At 36.6% G+C, this 19173-nt stretch overlaps 1 protein-coding gene and 1 pseudogene across 5 annotated transcripts in view; one reads left to right on the top strand and one right to left on the bottom strand.

Annotated features, from left to right (window-relative positions):
- Nucleotides 1-19173, bottom strand: part of PDE4D (phosphodiesterase 4D) — a 1617209-nt gene that overhangs the window by 583056 nt on the left and 1014980 nt on the right. The gene's annotated exons all lie outside the window — the stretch shown is intronic.
- Nucleotides 533-917, top strand: LOC111541614 (annotated as a pseudogene).

Raw genomic sequence — 19173 nt, 5'->3', positions numbered from 1 at the left:
AGAATGGATGACAGAATCAGGATATAAAAAGAGCATAAGGCCTAAATATAACCAGATGGAGTTAAATAGGGTCATATTTGAAGTCCTGCCCTTTGGTTAAAACAAAAACATCTAACTGAGCAGCTGCCGAGAGAGAAGGAGATGGTGCCTAAGTCAAGCCCTTTTAGTTAAGTGCATAATGTCACAACAATACGATGAGGCAGCCAGCGTCTATCTAAACTAAAGTCATTTTCATTGATAAATCACCCCCAGGACGAGGCAATGAAAAAAAGAGTCTCTATGATGCTCTGACCTAATTGAATTACTTTAGGAATTTCTGGAATTTGCTCATCTTTGGGCCATTAAATTACAAAAGAAGGTTATGAGATAGGAGCTAGTCTAATGGGGAGTCACTAGAAAAGGAAAGAGATGTGATAGTATAATGGTAGCCAACTTAAGGAATAGAAAACATAGGGAACAGACCTGAAGGTTACAGATACAAAAGTGTCACATGAAAATGGAATTTCAGGCAGTTGTGCACTGGGTCACCAAAATGTCATTCCCAAAGTATACTCCATCGCACCTGGCCACTCTGTCCTTGACCCTCAGCCAAATATGACATATCTCTGGAAGCCCGGCAGATGCAGGCTGAACAGTTGGCCGTAAGAGCCCAGTTGAAACAAGACTACCTGCTTCAGTACAACAACCCTAACCGTCAAGAGCTCACTGAAGATCTTGCCTTGATTCGTTGAACCTATGCAAGATCAGCAAATGTCTATCCTAATTTCAGACTCACTCCTAAAAACTCACTCTTGGAAGCTCTGTGTGGAATCGGGCCCCTCTTCTTCTGGTATTATGTTTTCAAAACTGACAGGGATAGAAAAGAAAAACTTATCCAGGAAGGAAAATTGGATGGAACATTTAACATCTCATATTAAGTCTGGCAATGATGACTATATGGATTCTTACTTAAATAAATCATCTATTAATCATTAAAAAAAAAAAGAAAGAAAATGGAATTTCACTCGCCCTGTGTGTTTCCAAGAGTAACAAGTAGGAGTAATGCTACTTAGAAGTTTTGTGGAGGCCAAAGTTCAGTGAAAGCAAGACCCAGCCAGCAACACAGAGCCAGCCAATGACACATCAACATTGACCAGGAGAAGGATGACCAGAAATGGGGGCACAAGCATTGACCTTTGAAGGGTCACATCATAGCTGTGTCAGCACTGAACCACAGGGCACTGGTGTCTTCTTTCATTCTGAAAATTCGGATTCAACAAAAAAGTTTGTTTCCTTCCCAATTTACCTTCCTTTGAACTAATTAAAGTTCTTTCCTCTTCATCCCTCAACTATTAAATATTAAAAAATATGTTGACTAATTTAAGGTTTTGAAATAAAAACATTATACGACCAAAAGGTTTGATAGATTCTCAACAGCATAACACTGTCTGCTTCTCTATAGGTATCTCCTGAGCACCAGATACTAAGCTCCCTTGATGAAAATAGCTTTTCAAAACATGACAGATATGCTAGTGCACTGTATTCAGAATAATGTGAGTTCCTATGGACTTGTCAGGATGTAAAGAACATGCAATGCTTGGTGTGTTTCATGAGGGCCCCAGGTATGGCCCCAGTGCAGTGCCTCTCTCATTGAATACACCTATGAATCACCTGGGATCTTACTGCAATGCAAATAGTGAGCCACTAGGGGTCCAGGAATTTCTACCAAGTCCAGGTGATATTCATACTGCTGGTTCATGGATCACATTTTGAGTAGCAGGGTAAAGTATATTTCCCATGAAGCAGCATTGCAGAATGTTTATTACCAGGCCAATATTTACCTAGGCATTTCTTTGCTTTTTATATTAACACTTCTATTGACACAGATCATAAAATTTCTGTTTTCCTTTCTTTGAAAATTAAAATATACAGTATACTAAAACTTAAAAAAAAAAAAAATCAGACAGTTTTTTCCCCCGGGTACTTAAGAGGATACAAACCATGAAACTTGGCCTCAATTAGATTACAGTAGTCCCTCGGGATCTTTGGGGATTGGTTCCAGGACTCCCTGCAGATATCAAAATCCATGGATGTTCAAGTTCCTTATATAAAATGACATAGTATTTGTATATAACCTACACACATCGATATACTTTAAATCATCTCCAGATTACTTAGACCTAGTACAATGTAAATGTTATGTCAATAGTTACTATGCTGTATTATTTAGGGAATGACAAGAAAAGTCTGTACATGTTCAGTATATACACAACCATATTATTAAAAAACAATTTTGGATTGAATACACAGATGTGGAATCCATGGATACAAAAGGCCTACGGTACTTGGAAGTATCAATAGGAAATTTCATCAAAATTGATGGTGAATTTTGCACAGAATTAACTCTCATTTTGCTTTTATTTATTTAGCATATGTAAGTCGGTCTCTAATAATAAAATAATTACAATGACTATTTTTCTCCAGCTCTAAATTTATTATAGCAACAACTCAGGATCAAATATAATTTGAGATCCCTTTGAAGGGGTATAAGCAGTTGGTTGATAATGATGTTGAGTAGATGGTCCAAAAAGACTCAGTCTGAACATCTTCAATTTTTTGCCTTAGACCAAATTTTAAGTGAGTGTAAGAATTCATCTTCTTTGAATACAGTGTATTGAATTTCTTAATGAATTCTCCAGCAAACATGAAAAAGTAAATGATGTTATCTGGGCAAGACTGGTTCCTTATAGAAAAGTAAGAATGTCATCTGTGGAGTTTTGAAACTTTATCGTAAATCATCACACATGACTCCCGGGGAAGCTTGTACATATATTCTGAAGTAGAAACTGCCCTTTTAATGGTGATATTCAGAATTTAGTCAGGCTGATAATTGTCCTAGTCTCAGCTTGTAGCCTCCTGTTTCCTTCATCTGAAATGTTCTTGCCCTTCACCTTCTTCAAGTCTATGCAAATGTCAACCTGGAGGGCCACACTATTCAAAATTGCATCCCTACTGATATGTCATTCCCTTTTTTCCTTAGCACTTACCACTATCCAACATATATTTTTTACTTATTTTTCTTGAATATTGTCTATCTTTTCTGTAGTTTTCTACTGCTGGTGTAACAAATTATCAGAAACTTAGTGATTTAACAATTAAAATGTATCATTTTATAGTTGTGTAGATCAGAAGTCCAACACATGTCTCAAAGGGCTAAAATCAAGGTGTCTTCAGGATTGCATTTCTTTCTGAATGGGCTAAGGGAGAATCTGCTTCCTTGACCTTTGTAGCTGTCCACATTCATTGGCTCCTGGCTCCCTTCCTTCATTTCCAAAGCCAACAAAGTTGCATCTTTCTGACCCTTCTTCTGTTATCACATCTCTCTCTTACATAACCAGGGAAAAGTCTTTGCTTAGAAGGACTTGTGCGATTAGATTGGGCCCACCGGGCTAATACAGACACTCCATCTCCAGGTCTGTGCCCCTAATCAAATCTGCAAAATCCTTTTTTGCATGTGAGGTAACGTTCATATAGTCCAGGGATTAGGCAGTAGAACTCTTTGCAGGGGCCATTATTTTGCCTATACTCATTGAAATGTAAGCTCCAAAAGGTCATGGATTTTTATTTGTTTGATTTGTTATATTCCTAGCACTTACAGTAGCACCTGGTATACAGTATAAACTCAAAAAATATTTATTTCAGCAAATTAATGAAAGAAAATTGAATTGGGCTAATGATGTCATGACAAACACATATTTGAAGTGCAGGTGCTAGACATAGACCCTTACTAGATTTTTTTGTTTTGATTTTTGAGATGGAATCTCACTCTCACCCAGGCTAGAGTGCCATGGCACTATCTCAGCACACTGCAACCTCTGCCTCCTGGGTTCAAGCAATTCTCCTGCCTCAGCCTCCCAAGTAGCTGGGATTACAGGCACCTGCCACCACCATGACCAGCTAATTTCTGTATTTTTAGTAGAGATGGGGTTTCACAATGTTGGCCAGGCTGGTCTTGAACTCTTGACCTCAGGTGATCTGCCTGCCTCAGTCTCCCAAAGTGTTGGGATTACAGGTGTGAGCCAATGTGTCTGGCTAGCCTCTACTAGATGTTTGAAGAGTTAATCACTTTAATTAAATAAACCTTAGTCCTCATTTGAAAAATGAGACCATCACTTTGCCCACTTCATTGAGTGATTTAGAGAATCAATCAATGTGATTTGCATTGAAGTGATCTGAAAATTCTCAGCTAAAGAAATGTAAATCATTGATACTATACTTTTTAAGTTGGTCTTAGTATTCTTACCTAAAAATTTAAGTTTCTTTGAGCTCAAAATATCAGCAATTTTGGTCACAGTTCACTCCTCAGACGTTCAGAAACCCCATTCAAGATGCTGAAAAAGATGTGGGAAAATCTTAAAGCATGGCAATAGCCTTCTTTGGTTTCTTTTTTGCCAAACATACCATTCCTCAGGGTCACTGCCCTAGACTGAGTGTAGCATGATTGGACCATCTAAGAAGATGGTGGGATAACAGAAAGTTATTCGGAGTCTTCAGACCTCAGTCTAGTCCAGGGGCTTTTTGACTGGGCATTTCCATTAGTATCTCCAAGCCACCCTGCTGCCTAGAGTTCATCATTCTCAACTACATATTATTAAAACATGTTAGCAAGTACTGCAGTGGTGCAGAAGAAAGTCACTAAGAGCCTTATTGGTTTTGTTTCCTTAAGGTAGGACTAGAACATAATTTAACTAACATACTGTCTTCATATAACTTAAGTTTATAACCAATATCACATAAAAGATAACATGCCCACAAATACTTGTAGAACTATTTTGCTGATCTTTCAACAAATGGCACTTAGAACTTTTATCATGTATTTTTAGAATATTTGTACAAGGAAATGAGCCTCTCCAATTTTATTGAAAACATTTGTCAATTTTATTAAATTTTTTAAAACTCAGAATTGGCTTGGAACTCATATGCTTATATTTACTAGAAGACTAAAAATCTAAAGATTTAAGAAAGAATTTTCTATTGCCTTAGCAAATCTGTAATGCCAAAATTAGAAAACAGTTATTTTTCTCCAGGATTGATGTAATTAAAAACACTAAAGTGGGGGTCAAATGACAACAACAAAACACTCTTAATATAGATGTGGTTTGTTTCTCTGGGCCTATGACTATATGTGGATATTTGGAAACATTACAGTGTTTGGCGACAACAAAGCTATTCATTATTAGTCAACAGATATGCACATTGTGGTGAAAACTCAACCAATAAAATTGTTAATTTAATGCAGTGATTCTCAAAGTGTGGTCTCCAGATCAGCAGCATTGGTGTCACTTGGGGACTTATTAGAAACATAAAATTGGAGGGTCTACCAGAGATCTACAGAATTAGAAATTTGGGGGAAGAGGCCCGGTAATGTGTGGTTTACTGGCCCTTCTAGGTGATTCTGATGATCATTAGTGAATGCCCTTTTACTTTCTTACCTTAAAATGTCTTATAATTTTGTTTGATAATGTATATGAAAAAGCACAATTGCTTTTTAAAATGTGAAAATCTGAGTCAGCAATTAGGGCCAAGTCATATCTAAAAATCATGTGGGCAGGGTACTCTGAAAACAAGATATTTGAATCAGCTGAAAAGCCGCCACTGCAACCCAAACCTAAAACCTCCCCGAAAACCCAAACCCAAAAGTATTATTTATTCAACAATTTACATAAATTATCCATGTAAAATAAACATTATATATATGAAGAAATGCTTTTCACATATTAACTGAAATCTAACTTATTTTGTTGGAATCTTCCCTCGCATTTTAGACATATTTTCCAGAGACTGATTTTCTTGCTCCACAATTGTATTGGAAACCCCCCCAAAAAAACAAAACCAAACAGACAAGCCAACAATATTCTATTGTAATCAACTAGGTTTTTTAAATCCAGAGTCTTAAAAATATGGTATTTTCCCCTGTGAGTTAAATAAGCACAAAACAAACATACTATATGGTCTATAGTCTTATTTTAGTAACTGGAAACACTATTTTGCCTGCATTCCAATTGTTATGATAAAGGTGAAGCCAAAGTCCTGAGACAGCCTCAAGGATCTGGTGGTTAATTCTTTCAACAGAACCAAGGACAGTGTTCCAGACAATGAGGTCTGTTTCAGCTGCGTCTCACAAGGTGAGTGTCCAGGGTATACAGAATGGGGTTGAAGACTCTTTCCACAAGAGCAGCAGAATAGTATGCACATGAAAGTACTCCATTACCAAGAACCCTCAAGGGATGAACCTGTGTGCAATGGAGTTACACCATCCAGGACTTCCAGAGTAGAGGATTGGGGGTTATTGGTAGGCAATGGAGAGCCAATGAGATTCCAGGTTGTGGATTTACATATCACAGTCTCTTGTTAGGAGGATGAGCTCCAGCCAAAGTGTAAGCTTTAAACTGAATCTTACAGAGCCTGTTGTCAGGAAAGTCTGGCAATTTTCAGCTTGTCAAAAGCCCAGGCGAAAGCAATAGTGGTGGTGATAGAGGCTAGAATGTGAGAAACCTTTGGGGCAGGTTTGAATGTGATGGCTGAAGGAAAAAATAGGAAACAAGGTGAAAACTTGGGCTTCTTGTTAAGAATTTCTTAATATTGTGTATGATACTTATTTTGCATTACTTATCCATGCAAACTATTGAGGACAACAAGATAATTTTGTGCTTAGATTGGTGTGTGTGTGTGTAGTGGGGGGTCCTCTATCATGTATCTAGCTGATTCAAATCATTTTTTTCTAAATGATAGGAACACGTGAAAAGTGATATCTCTGGGAGTCAGAGAAAGTATGGATCCATTTCTTAACCAGCAGTTCTTTAAGTGGAAGTCTGTGAACCTCTAAAGCAGCAGAGTCATGAAAGACATTTAGAAAAATACAGTCACCTGGGTCCTGTCCCCAGAAAGCCTGATGTCATTTTTCTGGGTGTCTGGCCCAGGCATCAGATTTTTTAAAGTTCCCCAGGTGATTGAAAGTGGATAAGAACTAATGCTTGAAAATATAAGTGAAGGCTTTTTTCAATTAGATACTATAACTTTAATTTCATTCTGTTGATTTGCCTAATCATCTGTTCTGATGCTAATGAAACCAAAGTGGTATACATTTACCTCCTAGGGATGATGCAAAAACAAATAAGATAATAGGTATTACAGAACATCAAGCAGATACTTATTTGGGCCCTGTTGTCAGCAACAGTGTTACAGCATTTTCCTGCAGTGAGTAAATACTTACATAAATCAATGGGAAAACACAGCAAAGTAGCATAATTTCTTCACTTTTACCTTTAATACGTGGGCTATAAAGTTGTCTATAAAATACTATCTGCCACAACTTATAATAAATACATCCTTTTTATTGACATAAGATGGGTAAATATAGTTTTTAAAAGGCATCAGAGGAGCGATCAAGGCAAACTGGATGTCAACACCCATTTTGAGGGGGTTAATTTTTCTTCCAGGAAGTTTATAAATGGCAGGTCCTGGAAATCCTAAAATCCCTAGATGGACTTTGCCTGGCACATACTTGACATTCAATAAAAATGCAGTAAATGCCTGAACATGACCAGCACATGTGTTGTCTTCATACAGTACAGTAACACTATATTGTTTGGGCTGGGTTGTGCTGAAAAAGTTGATCTCTTCCAAGACTTAAAGAATAGTGTCTAAAATTTAGCAATACAAAATCTGGGCAGATGTGTAATGAAAGTGCTATGAAATGATTAGAATATCTAAAACAAAGAAAAAAAATCATGGATTTGCTAATTTTGGATACACAAATATAGAATATATCAAATACACATACGGTTCTATCTGTAATATGTGATTTAAAAAATTAGCTTTTGGCTACTTTTAAAGATTTTCAACATGAAAGTTGGAACTACCCAACTTCCAATGAAGAAGTCTCAGCTCTATGCATCTGCAGTATTTAACTTCTCCCACTTTTTCCAATCTCTTAGATTTCAGCTGTTATGATACATTTCCAAGACCTTTATTCAGACCCTTACAAGCTTTTGAAAAGACTCTCTTTTTTCTTTAATATGAGATGTATTGTTTACCTATTACACTGAGTGGCACTACAGAAAAACATGGATAATCTGTATTTCTGCACTCTTTGTGAATGAGCTAAATGCAATGTTTACCACCACAAATTTGGTACAACCTACATGAAAAAAGACCTCAGTTTTAAATATAATACTGTTCCACATAGTACGACAAATATATACTCGGTATACGAACCATTTGGTATGCTACAATAAGACCCACCCCTAATATAAGCAGGCTTATCTGAAGTTTACAGAAGATTTAATATGGTTTCTAGATGGATAAATATATATATGTATGGGTGTGCGTGTATGTGTATGCACACATATTTGCTGAGTGGTTAATATAAAAGCTATGATAGGATGTGAGGATAAACACTGTGTTAGCTAAGTACTATAGAGAAAAAGAGTTCTGAGGATCTGGAATAGGATAAAGATCACAGGAAAAGAAGATGAGATTTCCATAAAAGAAGCTTTGACAGCTTTGACCAACTCCTAACTGTCTGCCTGTAGTCTACATTATGTATGATTAGAAAGTTTGTGTTTCATACAGAAGCTTTCCAATTATTAATTAGGAAAACATTTACACATGGTATGTCACATGAGTAGGTTTGTCTCCTTAGCAGAACACAGTAATGCAGATATTAAAAAGGATATGTTGTCAGAAATAAATTATTCATGCTTCCTAACTTTTCTAATTTGGTAATTTGAAAACATTAATAGGATTTGGCCATTCTTAATTGTGTTGATGACAATCCTTGCTCTCTTTATTCCTCAAGGCTAGTTGAAATGTATTGAATTTATATTAATTTTTATGACCATCTGTGGCTTCTCAAAAGTAAAATAACTTCAGAAGCTTCATAATTATGGAGAAAATACTAGGTGAAACTTTGCAGAATGATTTATAATTTATATGAGATTTTTATTTACTTTTTGAGAACTATCACTTGAATATGTAATCATCAAACAGGTGACCTTCCACTTATTTGATATGATAGAAGAAAACTTCCAGCATTCCAATTTTAACATTTTATTTGAAAATTCACTGCTATAATAACACTATAGAATTAAGGAGAGTTGTGTTGTAAACATAGTCCTTCTTTTTAAAAACGGGAACTCCTATTTTATCCTTTAGCTATTATATTCATCTACTCATTTTTAGTGTTGCTTTCACCAAACAACACGTCTATAGTAAATATATTTACGTTTTATGATTACAGGGAAGTGATTCCTAACAAAAATGAGAATAGAGTGTTCAAATTGGGGTTAGACCATCCCAGTTCTGTCATAGTTTCCATTGTTGAAATAAAATCCCAACTGAAAGATAATAGGTCTTGTTAGTTGGCAGGCAGGTTTCATTGAGTAAACCAAGTTGCTTTCTAGGATTTTGTGAAGAAAAATTCTGCAACTCTAAAATTCACATAACACTTAAACTGACATCAAGAGTAGTGCCCGATCACTATGGAAGCAATCAATGACTGTAAAAGTTGTTTGGCTTTAGCCTCTGCTGTGAAAAAGCATGAAAAGTATTTATGAGAATAGAGAGGCGTAAGGGGTTGCATTTTCCACAGTTTATTGGACATCTCTACTTGGACAATCACAGACTTCTCAGACCCTACTAGCCCAAATAGAACACATAATTTCACCCTCAAACCCAGTCCTCTTGCTGGACCCCAAACTCAGTGAATGGCCTACTGTTCATCTAGTTGTCCCAAGTGTCTTCCTGTTCCTTGCTGTCATATATATTGAAATGCCAGGTCCCGTTGAATCTATTTCCTAAGTAGCTATTTCCTAAATCTCTTTACTTTTCATTCTCCCCTTGCTGCTGGTCCAAGCCATGAGTACTGACTGGTCTGAATTATTGCAGCAATGTCCCCGCTGGTCTCCTTTCCTTCAGCACTGTCCTTCTCCAATACACTCTCTACAGCATAGCCAAATACTACAAACTCAAAGGCTTTCCCTTTTGTTGGAATGAAGTCCAGAATTCTTAACATGGATAGCAAGGCCTGCTATTTTCTGTTCCTTGCATTACTCTCAGCTTCATCTCCCATTATTCTCCAGACCACGTGCAACTGTCCTCTCTGCACCCTAAACTCCACGATATGCATGTTCAGTAACGTGGTAATGTCAAGAACTCTCCACTTTCCAACTTTGCATATGCTCTTCTCTCTGCCTGCCCTGTCCATCATCTTGCTAATTTCTATTCAGCCTGTAGCTTTAGTGCCTCTTCCATGAATCATTCCTGAACTCCACATCACCCAGTCCTAAAATCAAGGATGCCTGCTTGCATAGCATCCTATATTCTACCTTATCCTGAAAGTGATTATACTTCACTGTAATTGATGTTTACTCATCTAGCTTTACCATTGGACCTCCGGCTTCATGAGAATCATGTATGTGAGTATCCTTCTCACTGTACAACCTTAGCCCATTATAGTGATAAATCCATGGTAGGTGATCCACAAATATTTATTAAATGAATTAATCTGAATGCAGTTACGTACAAAGACCACAGAGTTCAGATTTTTGTCTATGCCCTTAGCTATCATGTCAAAGAACTGCAGGGTAGTGCATGATAACTAACTGTCAGCTTATTACAACAGACCTCCCTGCAATACAGTTTCACCCACCCTACCCGCCCCCCACAAATTCTAATCACTAGCCAGATTTAAATCTATTTGACTCTACTTCTTTCAGCCTTGGTAAGAACTATAGCAGCCATCATTTAAGAAGAGAATTAAATTACTAATATCTGTCTACCCATTTCTCTGAGAAAATGACATTACTTCTTTACAGAATTAAAACACCATTTCTTTGAACGTGATGAAGAAGCCAATTTTCTTTTGTATTCCTGCCTCAAAAAAGACTATATGTCTAGACAGAATATTAGGGAAGTTATTCCATAAGATACACCTTTCTGCTAGAATAAACTTCATTATTTCTACAAAATTATGGAAGTAGCTGGTTATACTTCTCTGCTTACTTCTTAATTTTTAAAAAATAACAAAAATAACAAAACCAGATAAAAGAAAGTCTACTCCATATTTTCTAAAACAGAATTCTGCTAACACACACACACACAATGAATTTCTATACCATTCTTCAAAATTCTAAATATTGTCAACGTCATTTTAAGAGAAACAGAACTAGTTTAGTTAGTCTACAACTGTCCTGTGGTATTCTTTGCACCAGTGGATCTCAGACTCTAGCATACATCAGAGTGTCCTGGAGATCTTTGTAAAATGCAGGTTTCTGGGCCGCTCCCTTCCACCCAGAGTTTCTGATTCATTAGGCCTGAGATGGAACCAGAGAATTTGCATTTCCAGCAAGTTCCTAGGTGATATTGATGCTGACGTGGGGAACACACTTTGAGATGTGACTTACACATGTAACTAACAGTAGGGAAGCACATTTAGTTCTGTCCATGCAGTTCTATCATGCATTTTGACATGTGCTGTCCTCTTGTTCTCTTTCTTTCCTTTTTTTGGTACCAGTATCTAACTCAGCATTACTGCCTAAATACATAAAGCCTGTATTCCATGTTAAAACTTAACAGCACAAGGGTACATCATTTAAAACAAAACAAAGCAAACAAACAAAAAACAACAACAAAAACTGGAAAAAAGAGGGCTATTTCTGCAAGTTAAAAAATTAAATGGAAAAACAACCCAAAAATTGCTCTAAGGGAGTTTTGCCTTCAGTAGCAAACATGTTTTGCCTCAGTGGTGATTTCTTTGTTCGGGAGCCAAGGTGGCAATTAAGCTGGCACAAAGAGCAGGAGCCATTTGTTTAATATGATGATAGCGTAGCCCTTTGTAAATCCTGGAACAATGAGGGCCCACACATAAGCTCATTCCAAATTCTAGTTCCTTCTCTTCCCCTGTTGCTCAGTGTGAATTCTCATAGCCACGAAGGAAGGGGAAGATTTTCAATCCTGTCACATCCTCCCCCATTTAAACCATTTATAGTCTTAACTTATAAGATATGAGTAAGAAATCTTCTTTAAACATTTTGCAGAGCTGATCATCAAATCTAACAAACTGGTGGTTTTGAAATCTCCTTTGCTCCAAATACTTTCCACTAACCTCTATGCTCTCTGTTGTGTCATTGTGCTGAGAAGAGCAAGTTAAAAATCCAGTCTTAAGTGGGGCTTGGTAGTAGGATTATTTTTATCTTATAGATTTATTTCAATCTTCATTTTAGGAAGAAAGGAGACCTTAGGAAGGTCTAATTCTCATCAGTTCTGGCATAAGCTGAGTCAAGTAAGGGATCTCAGAATTTAAAGAAAGGGATGCCCTTAATAATGGCATCTGAAAGAAGCAAGTGTACTATACTGTGACAATCACAAGATACTACATCAGTTCCCATCCTCCACTAGGCTCTTTTAGGATGGAGACTCTGTCTGGTTCACTGCTTTATCTCTAGAATTTAGAACTGTACTCAGAAAATAGAAGGCACTCAATATGTAGCAATTATTGCCTGACTGGCTCTCTCTGTAAGCATTGCAGGAAATGTACAACCAAAATTTATAAAGTGTAACATGACACCAAAGTTCATAAATTAAATGTTACCAAAATAGACTGTTGTTACAAATGAAGAAAATTAATCAGAAGGTATCTTTTTAGAATATAACAACCTCTAACACTCAGTCTACAAATATACCCATCATCAAACTTCTGGCAAATGTTCAAAATAAATAAACACCTATCATGACTTAAATCCTTGGCATTATACTTCAACAGTGTTCACATGAGTAAAAGCATTTTTGCCTAAGTTGTCTACCAGTTTATAATACGGGAAGGAATTCCCCATGGGATACTATCTCCTCCCCCTTTATATAGGGAATACAGGTTTGGCTAAATACTTTCTCATAATTGTGCAGAAGGCTCATGCCCTTATAAAAGGGCAATCACATATATTATCAATGTGATTGATAACATTATCAATGGTTTCCTAAAAGCAGCCTCTCCATTTTGCAAGTCTATCAACTTACAGTTCTTTACCTTCCCTTCAGCTGAATCTACTCACTTCAGGCTCAGCCTGAGTTCATGAAAGAACCCTGCCAGGGCGGGGCCCATTTAAGGACTAACTGTGTTTAGGTCATGACACTCAGATCTGGATCTAGGGGTAACTGCTGGCTTCTGCATGATCTACTCTTCTTCTCAGGCTGCCCATTCCCTGATATCTACTTTGAGAACACTAGATCCTGTGCCTGATGTTCAAACTAGGATGGCCTCATACCACAATGTTTTGTTGCCCCTTCTAGCTTTGGATTTCCCATAACCCCAAATAGTCTAATCCACACCAGGCCCTCTTATGCCCTTTTGATACTATTTCTCAAATGACTCACAAGTCCAGCCTCTGAGGTCAAGCTAGTTCTCCCAGGTCTCTTCTAGTATCCTAGTGCTATTTTTTTCTCTGCCAAGTTCTGATTTCTTTTCCAGTCCCTGTTGCTAAAATCCTACTGAATCCCTCACAGCCACCCAAACCCTGGCAAGGTATGATTTTACCATCTTAAGTTCATTTTCAGGGCTGAGCGTATAATAATGACTAGTCAGGCAGCACCCAGTGATCACACTGTATGGAGAGTATAGACATTGGGATGGAGGAAGGGCAAAAAGAGGCCCTCGATACTGAAACATATTTTCAGAGAGTAATATAATTGGTGAATTCTCATATGCAGTGAGGATCAAATTGATGAACCATTTTAGCACTCCCACAAGAATTCTGCTACCTCATTTCTGCACAGAAATTCATCTTATGAAAAAGTTCCACAATTTTTAACATACTATAGCATCTCTTCATGCCAAGTAGTTTTGTATTTTAAGAATTACAAAATGCACTCATCAAATAATTTTGGCACATAATATATATTTCTAAATTCCAGAACAAATCTCTCTCCTGGTGTTCTATTTAAAATACAACCTGGGCTTGTACATCATCCAGTATGACAGAAAAACATATATTCATAGAAGACCAACACTTGCCCTACAGGTGCTAGAATCTGACAACTTGTTGAAATTAGATTGAAAAGTAGTTATACAGTATGTAAGAACAAAGGCAGGCTACAATATTTCCTTCTAGTGGACATCATTAATGCCTCAGAGATGAAATGTACGAAACTCTTCTAGAAATACTAATCAACTGAAACAAGCAGCCCCCAAAACAGTAATGTGGTCAGTCTGTATGCTGCCAGGTAATTTATAATCCATGACAAGCAGAGCCAAGTGAAAGTTATTTACATTTGTTCTTCTGGTAGAATAGAAGGGATGAGAGTGAAAAGGATCTGTTGAATCAGATCATGTTTGACTGAGGAGTGACAGGGAAGTTCTCTTCAATTAATAGCCAGTGGCATAATTTGAGCTAATGCCAGCTGGGCTTTCATCATGAAATGACACAGAAATAAATTATTCTGTATTCAGTTGCTGGCATGGTGAAGTGAATTAATCCACTCAAATTTGGAGGAGGGAGAGAGAAAGTAGATTACACTATCTGAATTTTTTGAGCCTGTTTTAGCTACACTTTAAGGATACTGAGGTTCATGATAATTGTTAAAATGTCCAAGTGGATCCATTTAGACTCAAATACTTGCTTGAATGAACAAATTCTTAGAAGGGAGGAACCAAACAGAGTAGAAATGGCTTTATGAAGGTCATGGTGGTTTCTTTCACGGATTAGTGAAATTCATATTCAACTCAGAAGGTCAGTGGGAAGTGGGCAAAAAGAGTTTTCTTAAGAACAACCTTATAGGGGAACTCTTGAGGGAGTAACAAGATGACTACAATGATACAAAGGAATCCAGGACAGGTTTAGAGAGGTCAAATGCCTGCTGGTTCATTCAGAAAAGATTAACAGACCCAGCTACTGGGACTTTTCTGGCTAGGCATCCTTCCCAGTGGTCACAAGTCAATGCGTCTCCTGGCTGCCTGGCTACATTCCCATCCGTCTGGATGGAAGAGCGCCCACCCACACACCAGACCTTTTCCTTAGGGGAAAGTTTCTGAGGTTCCACGTCAGGCAAACTTTGCTTACCCATCACTTCAAGTAAACAACTCTTCCATGGGGATTTCTTACAGAAAAAAAAAAATGCACTTGAAAGCATCTAACCAAAGCAATGAAGGTGGAAAAAACAGAAGTTATGTGGGAATCTGAGTATAGAATATACAGACATAAAATAAGCTCTCCAAATGACGAAGCAGTCACAACTTGACCTCTGAATTGTTTGCTGTTTGTTCCTTCAATATTCAAACTGTAGCCCTGGAAATACAAACACAAACTTCTAAACACTCACAGGCCTGTGGCAACAAAATGCTACATGCCAGCTTCACAACTGGGGCATGCAGATCATAAATCCTGTAGTGGCGGGAGGGGAGGTGTGGAAATAGACTGTCATCATCCTGCAGCAAGGAAAACTGGGCACAAGGAAAAGGCAACTGGCAACACATTCCTGGATTCTCTCATTCATTGAAGAAGGAACTCAGGGATTGAATTACCCAATTGACGCTAGTTCTACCCATGCCAGAGGGCAAAAGTTCCAAGACTGCCACAGGTCATGGTTGCTTGGAATTTAGGCAGAGTTGCTTTGTCCTTAGTGTGTAATAGAGAGAAGTTCTGGAAAAGGAGCTCCTCATCGAGTCTGGTAAGGAGCACTCCTATTCTGACATGGATTTCAGAGGACTCAGGGGACAACGTGCCCAGGATTTAACACTTTTAATCAGTCAGCATGAGAGATAAACCTAATTTGGCTATATGAGACTGATGAGAAACAGTCTTTGCCATCTATAACACAAAAGGAAAAGGAAAACATAAGAAGCCCATTACTTTTAGTTACATTCAGAGCAAGAAAGAAATTCCTACAATCACATAGCACACGGTTCCATCAGTAGTTGGCCTGTGAGATTCTAAGCTATTAGCTGGAAGGTCTCTCCACAGTGAGTAGTGGGGAGAAGCGAGCTGTTAGTTGAATTAGCAAGTGTTTTTTCAAATGTCATATGTAGTGTCAATGTGTGTCCTAAATATAACTCCCTCCCAATTCAACAATTTATAGCCAGAACATAGGCACAATTTCTAGATATGAGATTGCATGACAATGTTTCTCAAGGATTAGTTTATTTCTTTCAACACACCCTTTTTAATACAAACTGTTTTATTTTCTAGCACTCACTACATCTCACCCAAATGTGTGGATGGCAACAGAAAATTCTGATCATTACTCAGTATTGTGTAAGAGCCTATTGCTTTGTATTGCTTTTATAATCGCTGTGGGTCAGATGAAGCCTCTATTTCTATACCTGGCCTAAATAATATATACAGATGTATTAACACACTGTCTATTGAACTACTAACATATTTATATATAGTCTTACCTCTCACATTCAGGGACCAGTTAGCTAACTGATGATTTATTTTTCTTCAGTCTTTTCATTTTGACTTGTTCTTTATAATAAAAAAAAAGTGATACAATTAGAATCTGTTGTATAATGAGCATTTCCCAGGTCCTATGCTAGATACGTTTTATACATTATCATCTTTAAACCTAACAGTCTTCTGAGGTTAAAATCCAATTACATAAAAAGCAAAAGAATCTCAGAAGTAAAGAGACAAGCCAAAATATAACTATGCCCTAGTTTTACCCCTGCATTTTAATTATTTTGTGGGGGTAACTTTCATTTGCCTGTCTTCCTTTAAATTGTAACTTTTTGGAAGATAGGAACTCCATATTATTCATCTTTTCATCCTCTGTGCCTAGAACAGTGCCTGGAACCTGGTAGGGTCAGAAATGTGAGAAGTAGATATAGGCCATGCAGCCAGTCAGCAACAGTGCTGGGTTTTCAATGCAGAAATGTGATTCCAAGACCACTCATGTTAAAAAAAAAAAAAAAAAAAAAAAAAAAAAAGTTGCAGTTTATCAGTGATGTTTGGCAAAAGAATGGATGCTGATATTAGTTTACCCAGTTTCATTCTAGGTAGTTCATAACCAGGAGCTTCTCAAGAAATACTCGTTTACAGAATTAATGAATCCAAGTTAGCTCTGTTTCCCAAAACCATAGATAACTGGAAACTAAAAATTGGATAAAGTCGGTTTCAACAGAACAAAAAAGAGTTTGTGTTAAATATGAATGAGCATTTACTTCGTTAAATGATATGTGAGCTTTTCACCTAGATTACAGGAAAATTACTCTAGCATCAGTTTTTACTTTGAACTTTGAAGAACTTTAAAGAGCTATAGTGAGTAAAACCCAAGGTGGTCTCTGCATGAAAAATTCTAGTTTGTCCCTACTGTAAAAATTCACAATACAAATATAATCATGAGGGTATTTTCTTTCACAGCATCAGTTATTTAAAAATACAAATCTTTGAAGAAAAATTTTCTGACAAAGTAAAATAGCATTAAATCCTATGAAAAGATTACAGGCACAAAACCTGAGGATTTTTACATAAAGTTTTGTTGATGGAGTCAAATACTTGCATTAGCGCTCTTTCCAAACCCTGACTCCATCCCTTCACACTCCACTTGTAATAACTAATGTTAATAGTAAAAATATATTTATACTGGAATGATGAACAATGGGCATAAAACAGTTGTTTGGTTTACCAAATTCCCCTTCACTCACAGCTTAGAACGTAACCAATTTAGCTATGACAATGCCAGCTTAGTTTATCCAATAGCATAGTAAGCACTATTCCTAGAGCTCATGATAATTTTAGGATCTCATAGAAATGTTAAATCTCTTTTAAAATCTGAAAAAAATGAGTACAATACAGTTTAGATTATATTTATCTTTACATAAATGCATCTACAAAATATAATTTTGTATTTTTTATGAGGAGCGGACCCACAAAGCCAAAAGTGCATTGGGCCCATCAAAGTCATAATGAGCTAGGGTATTTTTAATCTTTATAAAATTGCTATGGCATTATTATCTGTTGGAATGCCAGGAACATGTTAGTATTTTGTGCCTTTTATTTCTTCTCACCTGCTAAAACATATCTAATCTCACGAAAAAAGATGGAAAAGTCTTATGAATTGGATTGGATATGAATAGGATGGATATATGACGGGTATGAATAGGATGAATGGATATAAGTCATAAATCCAATTTAACTGGGCAATGAAAGAAAAAAATTCCTAAGAAAGCCTTCCTTTTCCCTATCTCACATCTTTTACCTGGAAAACAACAATTTAGAAATGATTACAATTTCAGAGAACTGAAGGAAAAGATGAACTACCAGAATATTGTGACTTCATAAAAACACTAATTTAGAAATGCTTACCCACAAAGCTTTTTTCCCCCATAACACTGGATTTGTTAATTGAATTGAGCAAATCCTGAATCCAGCTGGATATCTCAGTATGTAGTAACACCAAATTACTGAGTTAGCACTGAATTAATAATCTGAACTGGGTGAGTATACTAACTAACTTTACTCAGTTACTAAAAGGCTAGTATCAAAGCTAATGTCAGAAATGCCTTTCTCATACAGTACAGCATAACCAACAACAGTAGTTCTTGTGGGCATTATGTTTTCATGCCAAGCAAGCCACACCTTGATTTTCTGACTGTGCTTTCTATGAGTTGGTTCTATGTTCATCCATTAATAGGATGTTGACTTATTGATAAATATATTATCTAATTCTTCCTCTAGCTCTAACTATTCTGTGGAACAGATAAAATAAGGAGTAAAAATAAAATGCTTTCAAATTTGAAGTATTTGTTAAGTATCTTGGCATAGAAAAAGGCAAGAAGTAATGTTTGAAATAAATTTGTAACATTATCTGTGAATTGTATATATCTATGAACTTCCATCAGTATTTTATAGGAAAAAGGGGGCAGTATATACACAGTTCAAATACCAATACTTGGATCCAAAATTTTTAGGATTTCTAGCACATTCTAAGTCTCTTTTTAAAAATTATAAAAGCAAATTAGAATTTAACACCTTGCCTATATAAGTCATAATATAGAATTATATAAGAAGTAAATAAGTAATGACAACCTCAAGTAAATGTTAACTTTTTTCACAGCCATATTTTGATTTTTTTGACATTTTATTGCAGACAAGAATTCCTTTTTCCTTTCAAAATATCATTTTCACAATTATGCTGTGAAAT

This window comes from Piliocolobus tephrosceles, chromosome 4, assembly GCF_002776525.5.
Source record: "Piliocolobus tephrosceles isolate RC106 chromosome 4, ASM277652v3, whole genome shotgun sequence".
Taxonomy (NCBI): Eukaryota; Metazoa; Chordata; class Mammalia; order Primates; family Cercopithecidae; genus Piliocolobus; species Piliocolobus tephrosceles.
This window is presented reverse-complemented; position numbering and strand designations above follow the sequence as displayed.